General features: G+C 40.2%; 1 long non-coding RNA gene across 1 annotated transcript in view; it reads right to left on the bottom strand.

Moving 5' to 3' along the window:
- LOC133089637 (uncharacterized) overlaps window positions 1-14,061 on the bottom strand; it is a 55,213-nt gene extending 41,152 nt beyond the window's left edge. The window contains exon 1 of the long non-coding RNA XR_009700726.1: window positions 14,001-14,061. This is a non-coding gene — a long non-coding RNA (uncharacterized LOC133089637). The remainder of the gene's footprint in view (window positions 1-14,000) is intronic.
- Window positions 14,062-14,604: the final 543 nt, after the last annotated feature.

The raw sequence follows: 14,604 nt of genomic DNA, 5'->3' as shown, positions 1-14,604 counted from the left end.
CTCTCTGCCTCTGGACTTCTTATTACTTGGGAATTCAGCAGAACCTTATTGGGTTAGGCCATTGCATTTACGCTTCTGTTACATGCAGCCAAATGCAAACCCAAATCGTGCACTAGGTATCAGTGATTCTCCCTAGTAGACTACATCTCCATAGGAGAAGCACATCAGAATGGGGGTAGGGGCAAGTCAACGTTCTCATTGTTTTAATCGCAAATACTACACAATGAAAGGCAAACAAAAACCACTTGGCTGGTAGAAATATTCAAAAGATGAAAGTCAGAAAGCTCTCTGTGGGGAGCACGGATTTAAAGTGTTGAGGACAGTGAATGTGACGATTTCTCAGACTGCTTTTAGATCCCGGAATTCTAAATTCAAATCATTTATCTAATTAGTTATCTGCTTTTTGGATATAGTAGAGATATAAGGTCATGCATGAGACAGGGGACTAATAAATTGGATGGAGGAAGAAGTGGTTAGAATTTAGGGTCCCATTCTAGCTCAGTGGTATCCAAAGTGGAACGCACTAGGTACTTCGATGGTGCTGAAAAGGGTTAGGAATGTGACAACATATGCAAAAACTGACCTTTGCAAATTTTCCCAGGGCCACCCATTTTGTAGAGCATGAAGTGGAGGTGAGAAGCCAAGTACACGAATCAAAAGAAAAGCAGGAGTGCCCACCTCACCTAAACCCTTACGGCCCCATGGGCAGGGCTTCATAGATTCCGAAGTGAATGCACATTCCTCTCCTCCTGCAGGGCTCGCTCACAAAAGAAGGATTTCATCCCTAAGAAAGAAACCCATGGGTTTATAAGCACCAGATTTTTGACAGTACATTCAAGAGTGCTGGGGTTTGCACACACTTCCAAGTGTACAATTCTACAGGCTGTATTCAAATTTTCTAACATATCATCTGTAGACTTCAATAGAACAAACAGATAAATGCCACCTGCCACAGTAAAGTAGTACTTTATAGTCGATATTCAGGGCCTCTGAGTAGCGATGTAGTAGGATGCCCACTGGGTTTGATGGAGGTGGAAGGAGGAACAATGGGATGAGGATATGAGACCAGAATGCACAGGCCTTTGCAAAGAATCAGCTTTTGTTTTTTACAGGGCAACTCTACTAACTTCTTATTTGTTAATTTCTCTGTAAATAATTTCTCCCTTAATCTTTATCAATTCCTTCACTTCACATTCTTTGAGTTTATTTTTCTCGTATGTATCCAGCTTCTTGATTTCAAAGATAAGTTCATTCATTTTTTGGTCTTCCTTGTTTTTCCTAATAAGTACAATTATGACAAATGTTTATCCAAGTGCTGTCTTGGCCATATCAATGGCTTTAACACATTGTATTTTGTTATATTGCATTTCTAAATAGTTTTTATTTCCTCTTTAACTCAGATGTTACAAAGACATGGGCTTTTATATTTAAGAAATATAGTTTGGTTTTTGGTTTGGGGGGGTAGCTGTTTTTCCTTCTCAATTTCTAATTTTAATGCATCATGATCAGTGAATGTGGCCTATGTGATTTCTATTTTTTAATTTGTTAACATTTTCTAATCCATGTCACTTTTTTCTGAAAGTTTAATGTTCTTGTGAATAAAGGGAATGCTGTTCATTGGAGATATATATGTAAAATTTATTCACTGTGTTATTCAAATCTTTTATAACCTCACTTATTTTTAGTGTATTTGATTTCTGAATTTCTAAAAAACGTATGTTAAAGTCTACTGTGATTGTGGATCTGTCTATTTATCCTATCATTTCTATTTGCTTTTGTTTTATATATTTAGAAGCAATGTTGTCAGGGTTATAAAGGTTTGTTTGACAACTTTTATAACTTTTATTATTCTGAAATAGTCCTCCTTGGCTATTTTTTTTTCTCTTTGGCTATTTTAATAATATCTACCTTGAATAATATTTTAATAATATCTATTTTAATAATATCTACCTTGGTTATTTTTTTTCCATTCTTTTCATTTCAGCCTTTGTGTGTCTTTAGCCTGCTTGTGGGAGAGAGCCAGACATGCCGTTCTGTGCAGTGTGACCTCTAGCCTGTCTCCTGTGACCTGGATGAGGAACAGTATGTGCTGTCCCTCAGGACAGATGTTCAGTTATCTCCTGATGTGGGAGCTCACTGATTCACCTGCATGTCACAGCCACCAAAGCCCCCACTCAGCCTCTCACTCACTGTTCCTGCCTAAGGGGACAGACATATGGGTTGCTCATTGCCTGGGAGTGGTAGAGGCAGGGGAGAGGGAGACTGCAGATGGTCAACAGACCTGATGGCTTCTGCTGCAGAACCCCAACTGATCACCCTATCAGTTGCCCCGGGAGACTGCTTCCCAGACCTCTGAAAGTCACCAAATTTTCAGCTAGAAGCATCCTTGGAGCCACACGCACCTTTACGGGAGTTCTCTCCTGCACAGGTTTTGGGCTGTAATTTCCTTCTTCAATCTGATCCCAAATATCTTCCATCTTTCTGAAATTCAACAAGTACATTTTGGCCAGTTGAAGACTCTTGTTTTCAAGCATAGTTTTTAAAACAAGATTTTTGCCATTTCTGAAGATTTGGAGTGGGAAGGAGAGGTTGCAAGGATTTCCATAATACTTGTTCTGTCTTTTCCATTATTTCTTTAGGCCAGTTTACCAAACATGGGATTTTGAGGCAAAGCATATGAACATTTTTACAGACCTTGGTACATATTTCCAACTGCATTCTAGAAGGAGTATAATAATTTACACTACCATCAGTAATTCCCTCATTAGAAATTTTGTTCATTGTTTAGAACAAAAAGAGAAATTAGATATCAAGTAGTCTGATGATTAGTTTTTTTAAAACAGCTTTACAAAGGTTTAATTGACATACAATAAAGTGCACATATTTAAAGTACATAGTTTGATAAGTTTTGACATATGCATCCACCTGTGAAACCATCACCACAATCAAGAGAGTAAACATACCCAACGATCCCCAAAATCTCCTAATACCCTTTGGCAGTCTCTCCCTCCCACTCCTACCTGCCTCACTCTCCCATCCCCAAGTAACCGATGATCTGGTTTCTGTCACTGTTGATTAATTTACATTTTCTAGAATTTTATATAAACAGAATCATAACTATGTATACATTTTTCTCTGGTCCTTCCTTCAGCATAATTATTTTAAGATTTATCCATATGTGTCACCAGTTTACTCCTGTTCACTGCTGAGTAGTATTCCACTGTGAAGTTAAACCACAATTTATTTATTCATTCTTCTTTGTCTGACTTGGATTAATTATTTTTAATGATTCCATTTTATCTTCTTTATTGGTCTTTCAGCTATAATTCTTTGTTTTGTTATTTTAGTGGTTGCTTTAGGATATTGTGTATATCTTTAACTTATCACAGTCTACCTTCATGTTATATTATACCTCATTATGTATAGTATAAGAACCTTGAAAATGGCATGCTTCTACTTCTCCCTTCCTGGTCTTTGTGGTATTGTCATCACACATTTTCCTTTTACATATTTTATAAGGTAATAACTACATAGCTATTATTTTTGACAGTCAATTATATTTTTAAAAGATTACTAATAAGGAGCAAAATCTTACTATTTACCCATGTAGTTACCATTTCTACTGTTCTTCAGTCCTTAGTGTAGATTCGGATTTCCATCTGGGATCTTTCTCTTTCTGCTTGAAGGACTTTAAACATTTCTTGTAGTTATGGTCTGCTGGTGATGCATGCTTTCAGCTTTTGTAGGTCTGAAAATGCCTATTTGCCTTCATTGTCAAAGGATATTTTTGCTGGGTATAGTCAAGGTTGACAGATTTTATCTTTCAGTACTTTAAAGATGTTGTTCCACTGTCTTCTCACTTACATTGTTTCTGATTAGAAATCTGCTTTTTTATCTTTGTTCCTCTGTACTTAAGGTGTCTTTTTTCCTCTGGCTGCTTTTAAGATTTTTCTCTTTATCAGTGATTTTTGACAATGCAATCCTGATATGCCTTGGTGTAATTTTCTTCATGTTTCTTGTGCTTGGGATCTCCTGAGCTTCTTGGATGGCTGGTAGAATAATAGCCCCCCAAGAATATCCACACTCTAATCCCTGAAACCTATTGTATTAGTTTGTTACGGCTGCCACAGACTAGGTGGCTCAAACAACAGAAATTTATTCTTTCATAGTTCTGGAGGCTAGAAGCCCAAAATCAAGATGCTGGCAGGGCCATGCTCCCTCCAAAACCTATGGGAGGACACTCCTTTGCCTTTTCCAGCTTCTGGTAGCCCCAGGTGTTCTTTGGCTTGTGGCAGTTTAACTCCAATCTCTACCTGTCTTCACATGGTCATCTGTCCTCTGTGTCTGTTTTAACATTGTGTCCCCCTTTCTTTACATCTGTCTTCTCTCTTACCTACAAGTCATATTGGATTAAGAGCCCACCCTACTCCAGTATGACCTCATTTTAATTTGTATCTTATCAACACCCTCAAAGACCCTATTTCCAAATAAGGTCACATTCAGAGTTACCATGGGTTAGGACTTCAACATACCTTTTTCAGGGACACAATTCACACCATAATACCTGTGATTATGTAATCGTAAACTGCAAAATGGACGTGCATAGGTAATTAAATTAAGGATTTTATATGGGAATATTGTCCTGAATGATACAAGTGGACATGATATAATCACAAGGGCCCTTATAAGAAGAATACAGGAGAGCCAGAGTCAGAGAAGATGTGACAATGGAAGAAGCTGCAGTGATGCAAACACAAGCCAAGGATTGCAAACCCTCTAGAAGCTGGAATAAACAAGTAACAGGTTCTCCTCTAGAGCCTCCAGAAGGAATGTGGCTCTGCTGATACCTCTATTTTAGTCCCTAAGATCCATTTCAGACTTCTGACCTCTAGAACTATAGGCATACCTCATTTTACTGTGCTTCATAGATACTGCATTTTTTACAAATTGAAGATTTGTGATGGATCAAGTCTATCAGCACCATTTGTCTAACAGCATTATTTTTAAATTAAGGTGTGTACATTGTTTTTTTAGACAGTATAATATAAATATAACTTTTATACACACTGAGAAACTGAAAAATTTGTGTGACTCACTTTATTGTGATATTTGCTTTATTGCAGTGGTCTGGAACTGAACCTGTAACATCTATAAGGTGCCTGTATAAGATAATTTATGTCATTTTTAAGCCACTAAGTTTGTGGTAATTAGTTATTACAACAAGAGAAAAGTAATATGTTAGGGTTTATAGGTTTCATCAAACTGTTTCTTCAAATATTTTTTGTTCTTCCCCTTCCTCTCCTTCAGAGACTCCAAATATACTTACGCACACACACACACACATCGTCTTGAAGTTGCCCCACAGCTCACTGATGCTCTTTATTTTTTTAATTCTTTTCTCTCTGTGTGTTTCTGTTTCATTTTTGATAGTTTCTATTGTTATGTCTTCAAATTCACCAGTCTTTTCTTCTGCAATGTCTGGCCTGCTATTAATTCCATCCAATGTATTTTTCACCTCAGACATTATAGTAGCTTTCATATCTAGAAGTTTGATTTGGGCTTTTAAAAAATATCTTCTGTGTCTCTAGTTTACTTTTTGAACATGTGGAATGTAGTTATAATAATTGTTTTAATGTCCTTGTCTGCTAGTTCTGACATTTGTGCCAGTTCTAGGTCAGTTTTGATTTTTTTTTCTCCTCATTATGGGTTGCATTTTCCCGCTTTTTTGCATGCTTGGCAATTTTTTATTGGATTCCAGTCATTGTGAATTTTACTTTGTTTGGTGTTAGATATTTTTGTATTCCTATAAATATTTTTGCACTTATTCAGGGATACAATTAAATTATACAGAAACAATTTGGCCTTTTATTCTTGCTTGCAAGACTTGTTAGACAGCACCAGAGCAGTGCTTACCCTAGGGCCAGTTATTTCCCACTACTGAGACAAGACTTCTCTGAGTACTTTACCCAATGCTCCATGAATTGTAAGGCTCTCCAATCTGGCTGGTGCGAACAGGCATTATTTCTGGTCCTGTGTCAGCACCAGAGATTTTTCCTCCTAATCCTTTAGGATGGTTCTTTCTCTGGACTCGGGTAATTTCCACACATGCATGGGCTGAAGTCCACTGTCTTGAAAACTATTGTTTCATATGTTATACCTCTGTTTCAGGTAGAATGGCAAATCCAATCTCTTTTAATCCATTTTGACGAAGTAAAACTAAACTTTTTTTGTGTGAGAAGTCTTTTTTCAAATAATGCCCTATTTAACACAAATTAAAAGCAAAGCTCCTATGATTGAAAATGAGGTAAAGGATTGATGGCCTGAGGAAATCTGCTGATGTAGCTTCTTCTTTGACGCTCTCAGAAGCTCCTAAGGAGTCTCCCTGATGCTTAGAGACTCACAGGATCCAGTTAAAAACCACTAGATCTAGTCAAACTGCTCCTTTTTATATTTAATGGAACTTAGACCCAGAATGATTACATCACTTGCCCAAGGTCACACAACTAAAACCTAGGTCATAGGTTAAAAGGGAATAATGACTGCACATGAGTAAAGGCCTCAAGAATGGTAGCAATTATTACTAGGTCTGTTTTTGTATTTTAAAAATTCCAAAAGCCTGTAATAGTGGCTAGAGAGGAGGGGAAAACCATCAGTTTACAGAAAGGATCCAGTGCTAAAGGGCCCAGTTATGCCTTTCCTTACAAATCAAGTTCATTTCCTGAATCCCCATCTCCTGGGGAAGGTTCTCATGGCTCCAGATCAACTCACAGATCTCTCCTGAAACTAGAACCCAGATCCCTGAATCCCAGGTAAGTGTTCTTCTGTCCACTCTACCCCATCACCTCCCTTCCACTGGTAAAATTCTAGAATCCAGTGAATCCTTATTCTTGCTATCCACCAAATATTTAAAAAGAGACTGACCCAGAACAATGTGTTTGTGATTGTTGGCAATTCCCTGTGAGCACAAAATAGTCTCAATCCCTCACTAAAGAGCACAGATTCCATTTTTGCCTTGAACTTCATGCAATAGAGTGTGGCCTGACAGTGTTTAGGAAGCAAGCTAGAAGGAAGAAAGTTGATCAAATAAAAATGAAGGCTCTAGGCCCCCACTGAAAACAACAAAAGAGGAAGGACATGGGTGCCAAGAGGGTCTAACTCAGACACTGACATCCTGGATGAGTCTGGATTTGCCACTCAATGAATCTCAAATTCCTTGTCTTTAAACAGTGTTCATAGAACCTGTCCCTGCTTGCTTCCCAGAGAATCTGGGAGCTACAAGTGGATTTAAAAATAATTTGTAGGGCTTCCCTGGTGGAGCAGTGGTTGAGAATCTGCCTGCCAATGCAGGGGACACGGGTTCGTGCCCTGGTCTGGGAAGATCCCACATGTCGCAGAGCAGCTAGGCCCGTGAGCCACAATTACTGAGCCTGCGCGTCTGGAGCCTGTGCTCCGCTACAAGAGTGGCCGCGATAGTGATAGGCCCGCGCACCGCGACGAAGAGTGGCCCCCACTTGCCGCAACTAGAGAAAGCCCTCGCACAGAAACGAAGACCCAACACAGCCATAAATTAATTAATTAATTTAAAAAATTTTTTTAAAATAATAATAATTTGTAAATCACTTAGAGCTCCTTGGAGATAGGATGATACATAAATATGTGGTATTACGATTATGTTAACCATACTTAAATATTTATAATATTACCATTGAGAGGGATTATCTACAAAATTAGTAGTATCTTTTCCAATTAATTTTCCAAATGATAGAGAAGTTAATTACTCTGGATGCTTGCTATATTATAATCTACTGAGATACACTTAGAACCCTTTCTGTATCAGTGAGAACTGAAAGAATTTCAATATAACATAGCATTCCCATGCCACAACATCACAGTATGTCCTAGGAGACAACAGCAATAAAGAGAGTTAAGCATCTTTCTTGACGAGTCAGTCTCATCATTTTGCCCCACACTAGAGGTAAAAATTACCAATTTGTTTGATTCATCTTTGTGATCTTATTGTTATTTTTCATATATATTTGTTTGCAAATTCAGCACTCAGAAGATGGTTTGTTTCACCTAAAGCTTTAGGATGCCTTCAGTTTAGGATGGCAAGATGTCATTAGGTGGGTAGTGACTTGATTTGAACTGCAAGATTGCTCGTTATAGCTGACCAGGTATAAATAAGCCCTTGAGAACTGTGCTGTGTACAACTTTCTCCATCACACATGGTTTCCTTTATTCTACTTTAGTATTAGAGGAAAACAGTGAGTCAAGGAAGAGAATATGGGAATTGAGGAAATAAGGAATATGAGGAAGCCAGGCAACAGAATTCCTCCAAAAAATATGCATACACAGATAATAGCTCTGTTATATATTCTACATTCACCAGAATATATTACATTTACCTGCATAAACACAATATATTACACTTACCTGTAAAAATATTTAGCACATATATATTATATGTAAAAATTGATTGAGCCCCTATACTAGACCTATAATAGGTACTCCCTAAATATTTCAACTAGATGAATGAAAATATACTTACCGTCATAGCTGTACACTGTGGCTATGAAACTAAGATGAACTGCTAATTTTCATCAGGATGAAGACAAACAGTTGGTAATTTTCATCCAGTTAGAAATGGCCCACCAGGTTCAGAAGACTCCAGAGGAACCTATAACCTAGAGTCACAAGTATAACCAAGTGTGACCTAATCAGCACAAATTAACTGATTTTTCTGTAACATGTACCAGAATCTGTTTAATTCTAAAAATCCTGCTCCTGGGCCTTAGCGTCATCTTCTGAGAAACCTCCGTGCCATGAGAGCAAAGTGGAGGAAGAAGTGAATGCACAGCCTGAAGCACAAAAGAAGAAAAGTGAGACAAAGGTCCAAGTAAACTTGTACACCCATGGAAGCCACAGGAGCAGAAACAAGGGAAGCCAGAGGCCAAGGACGCTGGTAAAAGTTGCTGGATTGCACGCCTACTGTCTAGAACTTGTCTCAATGGATCTAGAACATCTATGGCCATTTGGATCACCTTGACCATCTTGCTGGTATCAAAACAGTCCCTTTTGGTCCTTTGCCCTGGACCTCTGACTTTCTGGACTAGTTCTGTTCTCAGTTGTGGCTGAATGTAACACGTATACAATAAATCATCTCTTTTGCTGTCTTAGCTGAAGGAAAAAAAAAATCCTGCTCCTGTAACTCAAGCAAAGACTGTTGCTTTGTCCCCATTGTCATAGGTAAACTCCACTCTCTAAGAAGGGCAGTCATCATGGAATAGAGGAACAAGTATTTGCCTCAAATCAGAAGTCAGGGCTCTGGAACTCACAAGCTGAGGCTACCTGCTCCAGTCCCTTCTGTCCAGATCTTTACTGCTTAGTCTGTAAACTGCATAGTTGGATTTAACAATCCATAAGGTCCCTTCAAGTTACGCGTAATTTCATTTAGTTTTTGCATTTACTTACACCCTGTCAAATCAATAAGGTTAATAAAATAGAAAAGTAGGACTAAAGGGCAAAAGGAAAATGAAAATACGCTAACAATCAGGTTAACACAATTGGCAATTAAATTTATATTGGCTCTGAGTAATCAGGGCAAAATTATAAATGTAAGTTTCACAACTTTCATTTTTAGAAAGGGAGAAACTTTCCTTTTTCTTAAGGTATAATCTTCAATGGTTATAATTCTTGCCCTAGTTGAGAAGATAAACTGTGACCCTAGATTCACAGAATCATCCCCCAGCAAGAAACACTTCTATATATTCTTCTAGGTAAAGACTAAACATTCAAATGACACCATTTTTCATAGGCAATGAAATACCACGGAGAGGTCACTCGGTACCACACAATTGGGGAAATCAGAACCCAGAGAACTTAAATAATATTTCAGGGGCCACCCAGCTAGGCATGAACAGCAGAGAGATTAAACACTCAAGAGCTCCTGACCTCAGGTCAGCGCCTGGTTTTAGGTAACACACCCCTGGCAGTGGAGGGGCAGCCCAGGTACATGTGCACAGAGCTGAGGGTCCAAGGAATCTGACACGAGCTGCAGAAAGCACAAGAGATGCGAAAGGCAGAGAGCACTGGGGTCTTCTGGGGGCATGTGCAGGTCCCTTTCACTCCATCCCATTGCTTTCACCACAGCGCAGTTTTAACCTGAATTAAGTGTGAAGTTTACTTCTTCTTCTGCACAAGACTCTTCCAGGTGGGGCACCCATGGGGGCCCATCTGCAAGATGGCACTGGGTGTTGTCTGAGACTCTTATTGAAGATCACCATAGGTTAAAGGCTGGGAAACATCTGGCTCCAGTGGAGACAGCGACGGCCCCCTACCAACCTCAGACACAACCCAGGCCTGTCAACTCCCCGATTAAGGCATCCTTTTGCCCCAAGGAGGTGACTCCAGGGATTGAGGTCACCAAAACAATGATTACAAGGAACACCTATTAAGAATAAATTTTGACAGCAATTGGAAGGAACATTTCCCTCCTTTCCTGGTCTCAGGGAAGAGTCCTGAGGCTCCTCAGTGAATTAATATTCGCTGGCCCTTCTTCTGATCTCAGTAGGGGTAAAGTCTGAGAAAGAGCGACGGAATACAGCTTCCAGAGAAAACCTGCTATTCAGGCGACCACCCTGAAGAGCGATTTTTTCCAAAATAACTTGCCTACCAGTGCTTCCATCCCTCACTCAAGTCTTTTCCCCATTAGCCAGCAGGGCAACACTTCCAATAAGCATCCAAAAGTTGTCATTTTAAACTTCTACCGTATCTGTACAGGGTCTTAGAAATGAAAGGAACCTTAAGAAACATGTGTGGCCACTAGAATAGCAAAACAGCTATGCCACAGCTTGTTAGTGGAAACTGGTAATAGGCCTTGGCTATCCCAGTTTAACTGGGGCTTTTTCCTTTCATTCATCTTTTCTCAACAAACATTTATTGCGTGCCTACAAAGGCAAAAGGTAACACAGACAACCATGCTCTGACTCTGAAAACTCCTGTCTCAGAAGTGGCACACATCCTTTCTGCTCACATTTCATGTGACAAAGCAAGTCACTGGCCAATTGCAATAGTCAGGGATAGATTAACCTCCCCCGGAAAAGCCATCAAATTTGTTAACAATAAGATAGTCCTCCACAAGATCCTGAGATCCAGGACAAGGCTTGATTTCACGCAGACTAGTTAAGGAGCTAAGACCCCAGGAGATGAATCATCCACTAAAATGGGGGCAATGACAACTCTTCCTTCCTCAACCCAAACTAGAGACATCCTGAAGGCATGGACACCAATGAGGAGCACAGGGAGGAAGAGTTCTCTGGAAGCTCTTTGGGGAGAAGAATGCTTTTTCCATTCCTGGGAATTCAAGGACATACATACATGAGCCCCTGACACATGACCTGAAATTTTCCATGTATACACAACTATTCAACCAGATGGGTACAAAGTTGTGAGGATGAAACATACCACCATGATGGCGTCCAGTCTTGTCCCTCTCCAATATTCTAGACCCTGGAGCCACAATGATCTTTTTAAAATAGAAATCTGGATGCAGATGTAGAGAATGGACTTGAGGACACGGGGAGTGGGATGGGTAAGCTGGGATGAAGTGAGAGAGTGGCATGGACATATATACACTACCAAATGTAAAATGGATAGCTGGTGGGAAGCAGCCTCATAGCACAGGGAGGTCAGCTCGGTGCTTTGTGACCACCTAGAGGGGTGGGATAGGGAGGGTGAGAGGGAGACACAAGAGGGAAGAGATATGGGGATATATGTATATGTATAGCTGATTCACTTTGTTATACAGCAGAAACTAACACACCATTGTAAAGCAATTATACTCCAATAAAGATTTTTTTAAAAAAGAGAAATCTGGTTGTATTTTCCCACCCCGTCATCCACCTTCCCATGCCCAACTTTCCATTGATCAACACACGTCCATAGATTCTTCATATTTTTACTCTAAAGATTAAAATCTTAACTAATGGTTTCCTGCTCTCTCTGCCCCAGGCACACTGGCTTTCCTTTAGTTCCTCAAGATGACCATGCTTCTTCCATCCACAGAGCCATTCCACATACCACTTCCACTTTCTGGAATGCTTTTCCCTACCCTCTTCATCCAGATAATTCCTACCTTTTTTAGATCTTGGCTTATTGCTGTTCTCTTCTGAAAGTTTTCCTTGGTCTCCCCAACCAAGTCAATCTCTCTAGATTACTCATACAACAAATCTTTTTTAACACCTACTAAGTGCCAGGCATTATCCTACTTGCTGGGAGCATAAAGGAAACACAACAGGCAGTATGGCAGCAGGGACAATAAACAATAAATATAAATCTTCTATGGGTATGATAAGTGCAAGGACCACAAATAAATAGGGTAAAAGGCAAAAGAACAGGGGCACTATCTTAGATAAAGTAGTCAGGGAATTCTCTTCTAAAGAGGAGACAACTAACAAAGCTCCAAATGCAGTGAAGGACCATGCAATGCTTTCTGGAAGAAGAAAGTTCCAGGGAGAGGGAAAGATGAGTGACAAGTTCCTAAAGGTAGAGTGTCAGAGGAACAGCCACAGGTTATGATTTATCTCCATGCTGTGTATCTTGTCTTAGCACTTATCACAGTTGTTATTAAAAGCATTTGTATTATCTGATTAATGCTCATTGCTCTTCTAGACTGTTACTTCTAATGACATAGGACAGGAACTGTGTCCATTTTTTTGCTCACCATTGAACATAGGCTCTCCTGTGTCTTGCCTGCTGCCCAGAACATAATAGATCTTTGATTAACGTTCATAGAATGAATGAAGAAATGATGACAAAATGAATGAATGATGAAGCAGATCCCTAGATGGCCACAAAAAGTAGGTGTTGCCTGTGCCCCACCCATATACCCTCAGAACTTACTATAAATGCCAAGAGCTATTTACTTGGCAAATCTCTGCCTGTGGACTTTTATTCTGACCAAGAAAGCATGTTTGGTCAATGAGTTTCAGAGAGATAATGTCCCCAGAAACAACCCTCTACCAAAGCTGGATGGGGGTCAGAGGATAAATATGTACCAGTTTTCTCATCCCTTGAATGGAATAACTCTTAGGCAATGGTTCTCAGCCCTGGGCAATTTTGCCCCCTAGGGGACATTTGGCAATGTCTGGAGACCTTTTGGGTTGTCACAACCCTGGAGGGGGGTGGGGGTAGTGGGAACAGGAAGATGCTACTGGCATTCAGTGGGTAGAGGCCAGGGATGCTGCTTAAACATCTGACAACACGCCCCCTACAACAAAAAATGATCCAGCCCAAAATGTCAACACTGCTGAGGTTGAGAAAGCCTACTCTAAGGAAATATATTCTACACAGTCTCCCAAAGAGCTGTGCTCCAGTTGCCCACAGTGGTAGCTGGTGTGATCACACACCATTTACTGGCTTTCTTCCCTTCCCTGTCTTACTTCCTGCTCCCCTAATGGTGTTTCCCAGATCACCTCCCAAACCAACTACTTGCCCGCAAATCACTGTTTCCGGTTTAGCTTCTGGCCAAACCCAAACCATAAAATATTCCTCAGACCTTGTATTTCTCAGCAACCAGTCTCTCCTACCCTTTGGCTATGTAATAAGCCATGGGGCTGGCCTAGGAAACCCAAGGAATAAGCAAGTGATATTGGCTTCTGAAAATGGCAGCAGATGGGCTGCAGCTCTTAAGGAAAGGTTGTGCCACTTGATAAAGTGTCTGGTTTGGAAAAGACACTCTTTTCCCACAGGTATCCCTGGAGAGTCACTCCATTTATATAGTTACCTGGCATAAGACTGTGAAAGGAAGAAGAATGCTGGAGCAGGAGATCAAAGACCTGGTTTAAATCCTGTCTCTGTTGCTAATTAGATCCCTCTCCTGGCCAGATGGCTAACTTGGCTTATATTCAGTTTGCCCATCTTAAAATGAGTTTGCTGGTTGGGATGATCACTGAGGATTCTTTGAGCCCTAGCATTCTACAATTGCAAAGAAAATCACTCACCTTCCATGCCCCCTCCACCATGGCACGAGCACTGTCTGCTCTGCCCAGGGGTCTCTTCCCTTCTCAACCAACCATGCTCTCCCAGGGCAGCACTCCAGGTGCCAGGCCTCTCTTCCCCTCTCCTCTTCTGTTAATGCTGATCACCCCCACAAGCTTGCAGTTCAGTTCAGCTCTTAAAAATCGGCACGTCTCTGGGCTTCATTTCCTAGAGGCAAACCAAGGCACAAAGACATTTGCTCACTTTCTCAAGGTTGCAAAATTACAAAACTCATTCCAAGTCCATGATCCCACCTCCACCCCAGCCTCACTTGAACAACTGGACAAATACGCCTGAGCATGCACTTGTTATATATGGGGTGTGGGGTTTCAAGGGCAAAGGGAAAAATAATTTAAACCCTTTCTCCTACTTAATGGAAATAGTTAGGGGATAGAGTATTCTGACTGAGAATTACCAAGCATGTGCTGTATAGATGATCAATTTTTGAAGAATTAGAAAACAAAAGCCTACCTACTTTGAAACCCACACTACAGATAAGTATATATTTTCTTAATGGTTCCAAAGGTGTTTCAAGATGACAAAAATATTAAGAATGCCTACCATTGG

Source organism: Eubalaena glacialis, chromosome 4, assembly GCF_028564815.1.
Source record: "Eubalaena glacialis isolate mEubGla1 chromosome 4, mEubGla1.1.hap2.+ XY, whole genome shotgun sequence".
Classification (NCBI taxonomy): domain Eukaryota; kingdom Metazoa; phylum Chordata; class Mammalia; order Artiodactyla; family Balaenidae; genus Eubalaena; species Eubalaena glacialis.
The sequence above is the reverse complement of the archived record's forward strand: the minus strand, read 5'-3'. Positions and strand labels throughout refer to the sequence as shown.